General features: G+C 40.3%; 1 long non-coding RNA gene across 1 annotated transcript in view; it reads left to right on the top strand.

Annotated features, from left to right (window-relative positions):
• Nucleotides 1–14,167, top strand: part of LOC122461036 — a 71,498-nt gene that overhangs the window by 13,707 nt on the left and 43,624 nt on the right. The gene's annotated exons all lie outside the window — the stretch shown is intronic.

The raw sequence follows: 14,167 nt of genomic DNA, 5'->3' as shown, positions 1-14,167 counted from the left end.
TCTCTGATGTTTACTCAATTTTTCCCAGTACAATATGCCAGCAAAAACTGAATTTTTATTTATAACTGTAGAGCAATAAAACTCCAAAAACAAATGCTGATTCATAAACATGACCAGCCATTTTATCGGATTTAACAGACATATGGCTTGCATTGCTAGCTTGGATTATATTCATCTCACATTTGTGATTTTTAAATTAAATTTTTAGCTAAACAGAAAAATTGAACACAGCCTTAAGTATGAAACAACTAATGGTGTCTCTCAGTGACTGCTTGAAATGCAAACAGCTTTCCTTTCCTTCCTAAAAATTGTGCCACTGAATACACCAGATGCTCTAGAAAAATACCTTATGCCCATGGATTTCACTGATATCTAGGGCTAGGGTGTACCACATACTAGATGAGCACAATGGTGCCTTCTGGACTTAAAATCTTTGAATAGGGCACAGCACTGAGTTAGGAGTCTTGTGGAAGTGCCATGGCCCTGTGACAAGTTTCAGAGGCAACATTGCTGCGGGAGGCACAGTGCCTCCCGAAAGCATGACTGCTGCTCCCCATCCCTAAATACACACAATTGAACTACATCTAATTTAGAGATATTAAAATGAGCTAATGCTGATATGGCAGCAGATCTTGGGATTACTGGGACTGAAAATAATTGGGACAGCTAATGGATCAGTATAGTACAGTTGTTCCCAAACTGGGGTTTGCGAAATGTTACAGGGGGTTCTTGGGAAAAAATTCCCTAATGGCAGACAGAGCTGTCCCTAGGACCCCCAGGCAACACGGGGCCAGCAGCCCAGAGCCCCTGGACTTCCAAGAGCTAATCAGATCAAAGAAAGCATATCTATCACACTGAGGAGATTTAAACGTCAAGACTCCTGATAAAAAATGCAAAGGGAGGTGGATATTTTTTGCTGTTTCTAAAATTAAATAGGCTGCTAGTATTGTTTTAAAAATTATTATGAAGAACAAGTTTAAGCTTTGTTGTAATGTGTGTTGTTTGCCTGGACTGCTCAAGACCTGAATGCTTGTGTAGAAGGAACTCTTTGAGTTGGCTTCTTAAATACCTTCACGCTGTTTCACATCTGATACTCCTTGATGAAACATAGAAGCCTGGTCTTATAACAGGTTTATTCAAAGTGATTGAAGCTATAAGTATGAGATCTTGGAAGAGATCTCCATTTTCATAATGTAATAAAAATATGTAATGATAAATAATAATTAATAATAAATAGTGTGTAATAAGCATGTCATAAAAACAAATTTTATATTTCCATGATCTCTGCTCTTATAATATATACTCAGGTAAAGGAGAAAATTCCTGGAAATATTCATTTTTAGGAGGGCGTTCGCGAGACTTAACATTTTAGTGAAAGGGGTTCACAGGTTGTTAAAGTTTGGGAACCACTGGTATCGTGCATTAGCTGTCAAATAATTAATGGAAGAATGGCCCAGTTGATACCATGGCCATGGGTGATACTGGAATGGTTTCCTGATAAACAGCTGCCACAATCCTTAAAACTTATGCTGGGTCTGTACAGTTTGATACAGAACTTAAAGGGGCAGTCGGTAAAAGCTAAATAAAAAGAGTGTCCATAAAACTGAAGATGTAGAAAGTTTTACACACCATAAATACACCTTCATGGCTATTAGTTTCTTGTTACTCTTGGAGTACTTTGGGCTATTTGAAGAACAGTATTGTGATAACAGGGGTTTGTTCTGTTTTTTGTAAGGAAAAATGCAACTTTATAAGAACGTAAGAGCAGCCATACTGGGTCAAACCAAAGGTCCATCTAGCCCAGTATCCTGTCTTCCGACAGTGGCCATGCCAGGTACCCCATAGGGAATGAACAGAATAGGTAATCATCAAGTGATCCATCCCCTGTCACCCATTCCCAGCTTCTGGCAAATAGAGGCTAGGGACACCATTCCTGCCCATCCTGGCTAATAGTCATTGATGGACCTATCCTCCATGAATGTATCTAGTTCTTTTTTGAACCCTATCACAACACCCTCTGGCAATGAGTTCCACAGGTTGACTGTGTGTTGTGTGGAAAAAATACTTCCTTTTGTTCATTTTAAACCTGCTGCCTATTAATTTCATTTGGTGACCTCTAGTTCTTGTGTTATGAGAAGGAGTAAATAACACTTCCTTATTTACTTTCTCCACACCAGTCATGACTTTATAGACCTCAATCATATCCCCCCTAATTTGACTCTTTTCCAAAGTGAAAAGTCCCAGGCTTATTAATCTCTCCTCAGAGGGAAGCCATTCCATACCCCTGATCATTTTTCGTTGCCCTTTTCTGAACCTATTCCAATTCCAATATATCTTTTTTGAGATGGGACAACCACATCTGCATGCAGTATTCAAGATGTGGGAGTACCATGGATTTATATAGAGGCAATGTGATATTTTCTGTCTTATTATCTATCCCTTTCTTAGTGATTCCCAGCGTTCAGTTTGCTTTTTTAACTGCCGCTGCACATTGAATGGTTGTTTTCAGAGAACTATCCACAATGACTCCAAGATCTCTTTCTTGAGTGGTAACAACTAATTTAGACCCCATCATTTTTTTATGTGTAGTTGGGATTACGTTTTCCAATGTGCATTACTTTACATTTATCAATATTGAATTTCATCTGCCATTTTGTTGCCCAGTCACCCAGTTTTGTGAGATCCTTTCGTAGCTCTTCACAGTCTGTCTGGGACTTAATTATCTTGAGTAGTTTTGTATCATCTGCAAATTTTGCCACCTCCCTCTTTACTCCTTTTTCCAGATAATTTATGAATGTGTTAAATAGGACTTGGCGCACTACAGACCCCTGGGGGACATCACTATTTTCCTCTCTCCATTCTGAAAACTGATCATTTATTCCTACCCTTTGTTTTCCATAGAATCATAGAATATCAGGGTTGGAAGGGACCTCAGGAGGTCATCTAGTCCAACCCCCTGCTCAAAGCAGGACCAATCCCTAATTTTTGCCCCAGATCCTTAAATGACCGCCTCAAGGATTCAACTCAGAACCCTGGGTTTAGCAGGCCAATTATCAATCCATGAGAGAACCTTCCCTCTTATCCCTTGACTGCTTATTTTGCTTAAGAGCCTTCAGTGAGGGACCTTGTCAAAGGCTTTCTGAAAATCTAAATGCACTATATCCATTGGATACCCCTTGTCCACATGCTTGTTGACCCCCTCAAAGAATTGTAGTAGATTGGTGAGGCATGATTTCCCTTTACAAAAAACATGTTGACTATTCCCCAACAAATTATGTTCATCTATGTGGCTGACAATTTTGTGCTTTTCTATAGTTTCAACCAGTTTGCCTGGTCTTGAAGTCAGCTTACTGCTTGTAATTGCCGGGGTCACCTCTGGAGCCCTTTTTAAAAATTGGTGTTGTATTAGCTACCCTCCAGTATTTGGTACAGAAGTTGATTTAAATGATAGGTCACAGATGACAGTTAGTAGTCCTACAATTTCACATTTGAGTTCCTTCAGAACTCTTGGGTGAATACAATCTGGTCCTGGTTACTTATGACTGTTTAGTTTATCAGTTTGTTCCAAAACCTTCTCTAATGACACCTCATTGTAGATTTGTCACTTAAAAGGAATGGCTCAGGTTTGGGAATCTCCCTCACATCCTCAATCGTGAAGACTGGTGCAAAGAATTAATTTAGTTTCTCTGCAATGGCCTTATCATCCTTCAGTGCTACTTTAGCTTCTCGATCGTCCAGTGGCCCCACTGGTTGTTTAGCAGGCTTCCTGCTTCTGATGTACTTAATTTTGCTATTACGTTTTGAGTCTTTGGCTAGCTGTACTTCAGATTCTTTTTTGGCCTTCCTAATTATATTTTTACACTTCATTTGCCAGAGTTTATGCTCCTTTCTATTTTCCTCAGTAGGACTTAACTTCTACTTTTTAAAGGATGCCTTTTTGCCTCTTACTGCTTCTTTTACTTTGTTGTTTAGCCAAGATGGCTCTTTTTTGGTTCTCTGTGTTTTTTAATTTGGGATATACATTTAAACTGAGTCTCTATTATGGTGTCTTTAGAAAGTTTCCATGCACCTTTCAGGGATTTTACTTTTGGTGCTGTACCTTTTAATTTCTTTTTAACTAGCCTTCTAATTTTTATGTAGTTCCCCTTCCTGAAATTAAATGCTAGTGTTGGGCATGAATTAACACTTGTATGATTGGAGATAAAACTGTCATCATCTTTGCTTTGGAAACAGTTAATAGATTTTTGGAGACTCAGAATGAACAAATGTTACCATAAAAATACTTGAATAATAAAGTAAGAAGGAAAGGCAGCTGTGTGTTCCTAAATCAGTGGTATCCTCCACATTAACCACTGAAGATTAGCAGTATCTCCCTCCCCTATAACATAACTCTGGGAGACCAGCTAATCCTCATGGGCCTGATCTCAGCTCCCATTTGAGCACCAAAATAAGAGATCAGATTTACAACAATGCTCAATATACTAGATATGGAGCTTTTTTGAAAATCTAGCCACAGCTGGGAAAATCTGGTGGGAAAATCTGGGGCCTACATAGGAACTGAGAGGCTAATGCTGAACAGAGAGGTTTGCAAATCATCAGTGTGGAGATGATAATGGAAGTTTGGGGAGTAGATGAGATTGTCTAGATACAGGTGGAAAGTGAAAATGACAAAGGGCCAAGGACAGAGCCCTGGGGATTCCCCTCAGTTTCTCACAATTTACTCTTAGTGGCAGCACAAGTAAACACATAGTAGATTTCTAATTCACATTTCCCTGGCTCCATGAACTTCAAAATGTTTAATTCCCTTCCCTCCCACCATCAACTTGATGATTGCGGTACATAACGTGAAGCCTTCATCTCCCAGGGTTTGGCAAGGAGGCCCAACCAATCACATAATCATAGAATATTAGGGTTGGAAGAGACCTCAGGAGGTCATCTAGTCCAATCCCCTGCTCAAAGCAGGACCAACACTAACTAACTCATCCCAGCCAAGGCTTTGTCAAGCTGGGCCTTAACAACCACTATGGATGGAGATTCTACCACCTCCCTAGGTAACCCATTCCAGTGCTTCACCACCCTCCTAGTGAAATAGTGTTTCCTAATATCCAACTATACCTCCCCCACTGCAATTTGAGAGCATTGCTTCTTGTTCTGTTATCTGCCACCACTGAGAACAGTCTAGCTCCATCTTCTTTGGAACCCCAATGGTTTGGTAAGCAAGTAAACTCAATGAAGTGTTCTATGTTTCAAATTCTGATCAAGTTTCAAAGATATCAAACATAGGGATGTAAGCAAATAGGAAAATCTTGTTACTGACAAATTATAAGGTGACAGCAGTGAGAGAACAGCTCTCTTAAACAATGCCTGTGATACTGAAGTGAACGGCTGACCTAAAAGAATTAAGGAACACCTAAGAAGCTTGTTTTGTTTAGTTTGTTTGGACTGAACCTCTAAGATACCAGTCCCTGATTCCTTGCTGATTAATGTACATTTATAAATACTATCAGGGCTGTTATGTTCATTTGTTAGAATGTGAGTGTCTTAACTGGAAAAAAATAATTGGATGGATTCATTTTTTAAAAGAACATAGTCCTGATTTGCTCCCACTTTTACCCACTCAGGTGGTATTTGGCACATATAAACACATATTTGTGTATGGACTTTTTAATTGCAAGGCCCATTTCCATCTTTCTTCTGAATAGCAACAAATTGGAAATGACTTAATAAATAATTAGGCACTTACAGCATAACTTTGCCTACAGAATCAGAATTCTTCTCCCTGCCTTCTAGGCTTTTTGTAACTCTAACCCTGCCTACATATCTCCTGTTTCTTATCGCTCTCTGAAACATGCCAGTCACATCACTCTTTTCTTCTCCCACTCTCATCTGTGTCTTTTTTCCAAGCTGTCCCTTATATCTGGGGAGAACTCTACAATATCTCACTGTGCAAGTATGCCAGCCCCTATTAAATGCCCATCTGAGAATCCTGTTGACACCAAAGCTCATCACAGTAGTGCTGTCACTGAACAATTACATGTATCAAATTATTTCCCTGCTCCAGGGGTGGGATTTTCAAAAACTGCTGAGCTTTGGCTTAACTCTGCTCCTGTTAACTGAATGAGAGTTTTACCATTGACCTCAATGGGAGCAAAGTTAGGCCAATGCTGAGTGTTGTTGAAAACGCTACCTTAAATCTCCAGTGCTTTCTGTCTCAGTCTTAGATTGGAAGCTTCTTCTGGCATAGACTGTCTATTTGTGGTTTTCAAAAAGAAAAGGAGTACTTGTGGCACCTTAGAGACTAACAAATTTATTAGAGCATAAGCTTTCGTGAGCTACAGCTCACTTCATCGGATGCATTTGGTGGAAAAAACAGAGGAGAGATTTATATACACACACACAGAGAACATGAAACAATGGGTTTATCATACACACTGTAAGGAGAGTGATCACTTAAGATAAGCCATCACCAACAGCAGGGGGGGGAAGGAGGAAAACCTTTCATGGTGACAAGCAGGTAGGCTAATTCCAGCAGTTAACAAGAATATCAGAGGAACAGTGGGGGGTGGGGTGGGAGGGAGAAATACCATGGGGAAATAGTTTTACTTTGTGTAATGACTCATCCATTCCCAGTCTCTATTCAAGCCTAAGTTAATTGTATCCAGTTTGCAAATTAATTCCAATTCAGCAGTCTCTCGTTGGAGTCTGTTTTTGAAGCTTTTTTGTTGAAGTATAGCCACTCTTAGCTCTGTGATCGAGTGACCAGAGAGATTGAAGTGTTCTCCAACTGGTTTTTGAATGTTATAATTCTTGACGTCTGATTTGTGTCCATTCATTCTTTTACGTAGAGACTGTCCAGTTTGGCCAATGTACATGGCAGAGGGGCATTGCTGGCACATGATGGCATATATCACATTGGTAGATGCGCAGGTGAAGGAGCCTCTGATAGTGTGGCTGATGTGATTAGGCCCTATGATGGTATCCCCTGAATAGATATGTGGACAGAGTTGGCAACGGGCTTTGTTGCAAGGATAGGTTCCTGGGTTAGTGGTTCTGTTGTGGTGGTGTGTGGTTGCTGGTGAGTATTTGCTTCAGATTGGGGGGCTGTCTGTAAGCAAGGACTGGTCTGTCTCCCAAGATCTGAGAGAGCGATGGCTCGTCCTTCAGGATAGGTTGTAGATCCTTGATGATGCGTTGGAGGGGTTTTAGTTGGGGGCTGAAGGTGATGGCTAGTGGCGTTCTGTTGTTTTCTTTGTTGGGCCTGTCCTGTAGTAGGTGACTTCTGGGTACTCTTCTGGCTCTGTCAATCTGTTTCTTCACTTCAGCAGGTGGGTACTGTAGTTGTAGGAATGCATGATAGAGATCTTGTAGGTGTTTGTCTCTGTCTGAGGGGTTGGAGCAAATGCGGTTATATCGTAGCGCTTGGCTGTAGACAATGGATCGAGTGGTATGATCTGGATGAAAGCTAGAGGCATGTAGGTAGGAATAGCGGTCAGTAGGTTTCCGATATAGGGTGGTGTTTATGTGACCATCGCTTATTAGCACCGTAGTGTCCAGGAAGTGGATCTCTTGTGTGGACTGGTCCAGGCTGAGGTTGATGGTGGGATGGAAATTGTTGAAATCATGGTGGAATTCCTCAAGAGCTTCTTTTCCATGGGTCCAGATGATGAAGATGTCATCAATGTAGCGCAAGTAGAGTAGGGGCATTAGGGAACGAGAGCTGAGGAAGCGTTGTTCTAAGTCAGCCATAAAAATGTTGGCATACTGTGGGGCCATGCGGGTACCCATCGCAGTGCCGCTGATTTGAAGGTATACATTGTCACCAAATGTGAAATAGTTATGGGTCAGGACAAAGTCACAAAGTTCTGCCACCAGGTTAGCCGTGACAGTATCGGGGATACTGTTCCTGACGGCTTGTAGTCCATCTTTGTGTGGAATATTGGTGTAGAGGGCTTCTACATCCATAGTGGCTAGGATGGTGTTTTTAGGAAGATCACCAATGGACTGTAGTTTCCTCAGGAAATCGGTGGTGTCTCGAAGATAGCTGGGAGTGCTGGTAACGAAGGGCCTGAGGAGGGAGTCTACATAGCCAGACAATCCTGCTGTCAGGGTGCCAATGCCTGAGATGATGGGGCGTCCAGGATTTCCAGGTTTATGGATCTTGGGTAGCAGATAGAATACCCCAGGTCCTGGCTCCAGGGGTGTGTCTGTGCGGATTTGTTCTTGTGCTTTTTCAGGGAGTTTCTTGAGCAAATGCTGTAGTTTCTTTTGGTAACTCTCAGTGGGATCAGAGGGTAATGGCTTGTAGAAAGTGGTGTTGGAGAGCTGCCTAGTAGCCTCTTGTTCATACTCTGACCTATTCATGATGACGACAGCACCTCCTTTGTCAGCCTTTTTGATTATGATGTCAGAGTTGTTTCTGAGGCTGTGGATGGCACTGTGTTCTGCATGGCTGAGGTTATGGGGTAAGCGATGCTGCTTTTCCACAATTTCAGCTCGTGCACGTCGGCGGAAGCAGTCTATGTAGAAATCCAGGCTGCTGTTTCGACCTTCAGGAGGAGTCCACCTAGAATCCTTCTTTTTGTAGTGTTGGCAGGAAGGTCTCTGTGGGTTAATATGTTGGTCAGAGGTGTGTTGGAAATATTCCTTGAGTCTGAGACGTCGAAAATAGGATTCTAGGTCACCACAGAACTGTATCATGTTCGTGGGGGTGGAGGGGCATGAAAGGTTTTCCTCCTTCCCCCCCCTGCTGTTGGTGATGGCTTATCTTAAGTGATCACTCTCCTTACAGTGTGTATGATAAACCCATTGTTTCATGTTCTCTGTGTGTGTGTATATAAATCTCTACTCTGTTTTTTCCACCAAATGCATCCGATGAAGTGAGCTGTAGCTCACGAAAGCTTATGCTCTAATAAATTTGTTAGTCTCTAAGGTGCCACAAGTACTCCTTTTCTTTTTGAGAATACAGACTAACACGGCTGCTACTCTGATATTTGTGGTTTGTACAACACCAAGCTACATTGGTTAGGCAAATCATGAGCTGTGACTTGTGTTTGCTCAATTCTGTTCATTTTATTTTTCACTCTTCCTCATCATGTATACTGGACTCTCTGGAGCAGAGGTCTGGGGTTCCTGGAAGTTACCTTAAGACATACAAATAACAACAGCTGCCAGTGCATAATGAGGAATAATGAACTTTGTTTATGACAAGAAGGGTGTTTCCCATCTCCCCCTCTTTTGTGTCAGCATCCACCAGTCTTACCTTATCAGTGGGAGGAGTGAGCCTGTTTCCTAGCTGTACAACCCAATTTATATGACCCTCCATTTTCCAGCTCTCCCTAGTAGCCAAACAACCAGCCACACAGGTCTAGAAGTGGGTGATTGCTCCTGTGGCTGCTAGATGGCTGTACAGCCTTGCGCTTTCCCATTCTCCAGATTACCTGAATTTTTGATAATCTGATCTGGCCCCAGTCACAATTGGATCGGATAAACACGGTTCTGCTGTAGTAGACTTCAAGATTGCAGTATAGATAGGTAGAGATGGAAGTCATCTTCCACTGAGCTCCAAGATGGGAGTTCATGGTGCTGGGCTCACAGGCAGAAAGCAGGCAGTCACGTGGGCATAGGGTCCCCGGGAATGAGGATAGGGGTCAAAATGTAGCATTCACAGGTCCACCAGCACTGGTCCAGTGCATCAAGGTCCAGTGCATCAAGAAGTCAATGAGGGTGCTGAGCCAGTAGCCATGACTGGCTGTTGCAGTTCCCAGGGTCAAAATTGGGTGGCCACTAGCCAGGGACCAATTTACTGGTCCTCTCCAGCTGCACGGGCACCAAGGGGAAGGCAGCACAGGTAGGAATCTTGTAGGGCCCTGGATCCCCCCAGAACCTGCCTGGACCAGCCACAGGGATCATGCGCCCAAAGCAGCTCCTACTTGGTGCAAGCATCCAAGCTCTGGCCCTATGGAACAGGGAGGAAGGTGGCATCAAGCACTTCTGCAGAGCTCTGAGCCAGCCAAGATAGGGACACCTAACAGGAAATGAACTGCTGTGGAAGACCAGAAAGAGAACCGAAGTCCAATTTGCCCAGCCCTGCTGCCCAGGGATGAGCAGTGGCTCATTAATACAGAAGGTGGGGTTAAAATGAAAGGGGTAGGGCTAGAGCACAACATTTTAAGTAACTGGGGGTGGGGGTATTTAATGCAGCAGGCATCAATCAGGCATAAGCCTATCTGTGAGAGTGGCTGGAGTGCATCCAGCACAGATTTTTATTTCTGAAGTGCTAGAGCATAGCTGTTCTGGACCCTTCCCAGATGCATATCCATGCCTTGCAAGGGAGGCCCATAGTTTGAGAACTTTTTATCTATAATATAAAATGTAAATGTATCCACTGCAAGGCTTAATTGTAGTTCTACTAAGTACTGCTACCAGAGATGGGGTGCTGAGAGTTCTCCAAGTAAATTGTAGCTCTTTATTTATGATATACTGTGGCATTTGAATTTCTGGCAGGATTTCTGTTTTCTGTGTGATCTTAATGACTCCTAGCTCCTCTACCAAATTGAAGGACTTTTTTTTCCCAAAAGGACCTGGCCTATTCCTCTCTCTCTTTTTGAAGTGTGTTGTTTTAGACACTTAGTCCATTCAACCTCTCTCAAAATCTCTCTTTCCAGAGAGATTTTTGCTCATTCTTAATTCAGCTAGAGAATGGTTTCTATTAATACCACACTACATGAAAACTTCTACAAATACAGTTTGGGGAAAAGTTAGAATACATGCATTCTTAGGGGAAGCAAAATGTTTTTAAATGGCTCCAGAATGGATTTGATAAGAATTCATGTGTAGTACTGAGGATCACTGACTCTTAATCATGTTCCTGAAATAGTTATTTCACTTAGCCTTCACTTGTGTACTTCTGTGTTATTCTTTAAAAATATCAGTATATGCAGACAGCCCAAGAACAATTTATTAATGAGATTAAAGAATTGAGATATAGATGTACACAGAGGGTCAAACATTGTAATAAATTAAAGATAATTAAGTTAAAGTAAGTTTGAAATTTCATCTTGGCCTTCCACATTATTTTCTTTGAAAGCAGGTTCTTGATTTCAACTGAGATTACTTCTTTCTTTTGGATACTTAACATTAAACATACTAGACTATTTCTGTATAGAAGGCTTTTCTATACTGTGCTTCCTAGAAGAGTTGCTAAGGAACCAAATTCTGGCTGGCGTCTGCATCTAGGAGCATGCTAGAAAAAGTGGGCCTTTTTTTCTGTCCAGACTCTAGCCTCCCCAAAATGGGAACAATTTGTACCATAGGGTGGTAAGGCAGGTGAGATTATGGGTAGCTAGTACTCGGATACGCTGCTGTGTAATGTTCACCCATAGTAGAGAAACAATGAAGAATACCAGCAGTTAACCCATAAAGATGTGGGGGAACTTACTTTTAAAGCTCTAGAACAGACAAGCCATCACTTTAAATCATAGTTAGGCCTTCTGCACACCCACTTTGTTAAAATTCTAACACTGCTTTATAATAACAATACCCATTTCCTAATAAAAGTGTTTTACCTTTGCTTTCCAGTCAATCTTTAATTGCTGTTACTGTAACTGCTGTCATAATCTCTCAATAGCATAACTTTAAACTCCCACCTGTGTTCAGTGGGATGAAGAGGGGCCATATTTCAGAGGGAGCTCACAGAAATATTTTAGTTGCCTCAGCCAGAATTCCTAGCCACCATTGAAAGAGTTAACCTGGGACTCTTTTGAAATATTGATCCTCCATTCCAAAGTTTGATTTATGCATTAAATCAGCAACTCATTTCATGAATAAGTTTAGACTTCGTAAAAATATTAATAAGGCATCTAAAAACAAATAATTCACAAAATTATATCTGTCCTATGTGGGATTGTCAGACAACAGTGACTGAATCCCTATGCAACATTACCAACCTGGGAAACAGTACACTAAGCTCCTTTGCACCTGCTCTTGATTACTGTTGAAAAGCATTTGACTGAGTAGAGTGGTGTTATTTACTGAATAATTTAAAATGGTTTAATAATTCTGTATTTTGTTTTCCCCCAGCAACAATTTTATACCTTTCAGAGATGCATATGGCAGGGTTCCTTTACTACTAAATTACCCTTGAGATTTTAGTCAAAATCAAAATATTGTAGTTTTACACTTATGAGACTCCTGAAGTTTTTCACTTGTGTGCTGCTGGTGTTCTTGTTCAGTTTTTTGTTTTTAATTGCAGAACAAAATTTTTTCAAGGTTCAATTTAAACATCTCGACTCTAGTTTGCAAAAACAGTTCATCCATCAAAATATACAATGCACATTTCTCTTGTATTCTGTTCCCTTTAAAATGTCTCCTACGATAATAAACTATTTAGGAGCCATTTACTGTGCTTCTACAATTTCTATTAATTAATCCAAATCTGTATGACAATTGTTAATTTTATCCTTGAGTCTAAAATAAGAGTCAATAACAGTCATCACCATACCTCAGATAATACACTTAGCATGATAGTAATTCACTTCCCGAATAGCCTGTACATTCACTATCCACACTCATTGGAAAATGCATCTGAAACAATAAAACTGAAGAAATTACAATAGGAAAACTTGTATTTCTTAACATTTAGTCAGAGTTAATTTTCCTTATCATTTGTCCTTTACACTCAAAGGATTTGATAACTACAGGAAGCATATTCTCCTTTCATGGCTGCAAACAGCTAGCTTCCCCAAACCTTCTGTCTGTTCATCTGTCTATGACAATACATAATAACTGTGGTAGGTGAATATTGTAATGATATATCCCTTTAAGTATACCATAGTATTTTAGAACTGCTTTAAAAGTATGGAGTAGGCTGCTTGGCTCTTTGTTTATTTATTTATTTAAAAGCCGTGTTTGTGTCTGAATTTGCTTCCACAAGACATCAAATATTGCTGAAAAGTTATCCATGAAAATTCATCTATGTAAAAACTACAAACTCACTGCATTTTTGCAACCCTTTTTATTCATTTTCTGATTTTGTGTTTGTAGTTTGTGCCTTCAGTGCTATCCAAGCTGATAAATCTAAAATCTGTATAATGTATTTACTTGTACCAAGTATGGAAGACAAACCTATATTCTGATTTTTTTCCCCCTAAAAGAATGGAACCAGATTAGGAAAAAGAGATTCCCAACTATCTAGATAGGCTTAAACAACTTACATTTTCTTTTGTTCCTACATAGGGCTTTCTGGTCACATGCTAAACTGAGTAAGGTGGGTCTCATCTGGATCATAGGACCATATATTATAAACATGCTCTGGATTAAAATTACGATGTTTTAGGGCTGTCAATCACAGTTAACTCATGCGATTAACTCAAAAAATAATTCTCGATTAATTGCAGTTTTAATTGCACTGTTAAACAATAATAGAATACCAATTGAAATTTATTATATATTTTGGATGTTTTTCTACATTTACAATTACAACACAGAATACAAAGTGTACAATGCTCACTTTGTATTATTTTTGATAAAAAAAATGCATTTTTCAGTTCACTCATACAAATACTGTAGTGCAATCTCTTTGTCATGAAAGTGCAATTTACAAATGTAGATTTTTTTTGTTACATAACTGCACTCAAAAACAAAACAATGTAAAACTTTAGAGACTACAAGTCCACTCAGTCCTACTTCTTGTTCAGCCAATTGCTAAAACAAACAAGTTTGTTTACATTTACAAGAGATAATTCTGCCCGCCTCTTATTTACAATGTCACCTGAAAGTGGAACAAGTGTTTGCATGGCACTTTTGTAGCCAATGCTGCGAGGTATTTACGTGACAGATATGCTAAACATTTGCGTGCCCCTTCATGCTTTGGCCACCATTCCAGAGGACATGCTTCCATACTTCCATTAGTTAAAAAAAAATCTGTTAATTAAATTTGTGACTGAACTCCTTGGGGAAGAATTGTATGTCTCCTGCTATGTGTTTTACCAGCATTCTGCCATATATTTCATGTTATAGCAGTCTCGGATGATGACCCCAGCACGTTTGTTTTAAGAACACTTTCACTGTAGATTTGAAAAAACACAAAGAAGATGCCAATGTGAGAGTTCTCAGGATAGCTACAGCACTCGACCCAAGGTTTAAGAATCTGAAGTGCCTTCCAAAATCT

Source organism: Dermochelys coriacea, chromosome 7 (assembly GCF_009764565.3).
Source record: "Dermochelys coriacea isolate rDerCor1 chromosome 7, rDerCor1.pri.v4, whole genome shotgun sequence".
Taxonomy (NCBI): domain Eukaryota; kingdom Metazoa; phylum Chordata; order Testudines; family Dermochelyidae; genus Dermochelys; species Dermochelys coriacea.
This window is presented reverse-complemented; position numbering and strand designations above follow the sequence as displayed.